Raw genomic sequence first — 1,802 nt, 5'->3', positions numbered from 1 at the left:
CTCCAGGCCCTCCTCATTGGTACCCTGGAATTATTTCCTGGTGACACAGTGGCTGCTGATAAACTGGCAGTTCAAGCCCACTAGCAATTCCACAGACTTAGTGATCTCTTCCCATAAAAATTATTAACCCAAACCAACTGCCATCAAACTGATACCAACTCATAGTGGCCCTACAGGGCAGAATAGAACTACTTAGGATTTCCTAGGTAAATCTTTACAGGAGCATAAAGCCTCATCTTTCTTCCACAGAATGGTTAGTGCAATCCACTGCACACTCAGAGCTCCTTCATATAGATTACAACCTAGACAATTCTATGAGGCAGCTCTATTCGGCCCTGGTGTCATTATATATCATGCATAGAGCAGAGTTAAAGCTGCTCCAAGTGCCTAGAGACACACCTTGTTCCACCAGGAAGCGTCTTCCCCAAAGGTGTCGTTTTCTCTCCATGGGCCAAAAAGGCCACTGCAGCCATCCTGAGTGTCCTTGTTGCTCCTATTTCTACTGCTGTTTCTGACACTAGAGAAGCTCTGCTGTGCCTGCTTCCTTTCTAAAGGTCTCATGCTGTCTTCCATGTCATTGCTCTCTTCTGGGTCTAGGATGTTCTTAGTCCAGGAGCCCCAAGTTCAAAGAATGTGCTTTCTGCTTCAAACTCTTCTTGATGGTTCTAAGGTGCCCCTGAACTTCTGAGGGGCTGGCCATTATATGAGGGGGTACAAAAAAAAAACAAAACAAAAAAAGCTCTGCTGGGCAGTTTTCATAGTAAACATTTTTCCCACTGGGCTAGCATTGAGCAACTCTGAGTTAGTAAACTCAATGGCGTTGTCTGGGAAGGTTCTTTCTGGACACAGTGAAATTTTTCGTAAAAGTAGTTTCCCTTGAACCTTGTTGTCCGGGGCCATTCGGCTCAATCTTCACTATATTTTGTCAGAGCTTGCAGTACTTTTCCATTCCCGCCTACGTGACAGTTTTGTGATTATGTTATCTCCCCTATGAATAGCCTGTCTTTGGGAGGAGCTGAGTTTAACCTTCAAGTCTGCCTAGAAATAGATGAGGGGGATTCCATACATAGTGTGACATTCTTGAGATAAGCACCTCTATCCTGCTTCCCCTTGATTGGGTAGGAGATTGTCTTCACCCTATTTACACATCTACTGCCTGCACCTGATTTTGCATGAAATGATGTCACTTCGTGTACCTGGTTGAAGACTGTAATCTGTTACTGAGGGCGCGCTCCCCAGGACTCCTTGATTGGTCTATTGCCAAAGTGGCCTAATTTACATGTGCGATGGGTGTTTCCCTTCCCCTGGCCCTTATAAGCTGAAACCTTTTACTCAATAGAGACTTGATCAGAATACTGCCTTGTCTCCATTTCTCGTATCTCTTGTTCCCCTCAATTCCCACTCCCTCCTCCAGGGTCTGCGTTGACATTCCTGCGGGTCGGGACACCTTTTTTGTGATGGCCGATTTCAGAGAACAGCACACAGCTGTGAAACTTTTGTTTCCTGCTTTGGAAAAATGCCACAAAAATGGTTGTGATGTTGAACACAGCTTACAAGCATATTGCTATGGGAAAAACTCAAGTGTATGATGATGAAAATAGCAACAAAATTTGTGCACTTGTGCTCAAAGACTGACAATAGACCATTGAAGAGATGGGCAACTTATCTGGACTATCTTGGAGCTCGGTTCAGTGACTTTTATAGAACATTTGGAACTGAGAAGGGTCATTGTGAAATTTGTGCCTCGAGTTCTGAGTGACCAGTTGAAAGAGCAGCAAGTGGATGCAAGCCTGGCTAGCCCA

This window comes from Echinops telfairi, unplaced genomic scaffold, assembly GCF_000313985.2.
Source record: "Echinops telfairi isolate 266 unplaced genomic scaffold, ASM31398v2 ScPeMD7_7400;HRSCAF=8409, whole genome shotgun sequence".
Taxonomy (NCBI): domain Eukaryota; kingdom Metazoa; phylum Chordata; class Mammalia; order Afrosoricida; family Tenrecidae; genus Echinops; species Echinops telfairi.
This window is presented reverse-complemented; position numbering follows the sequence as displayed.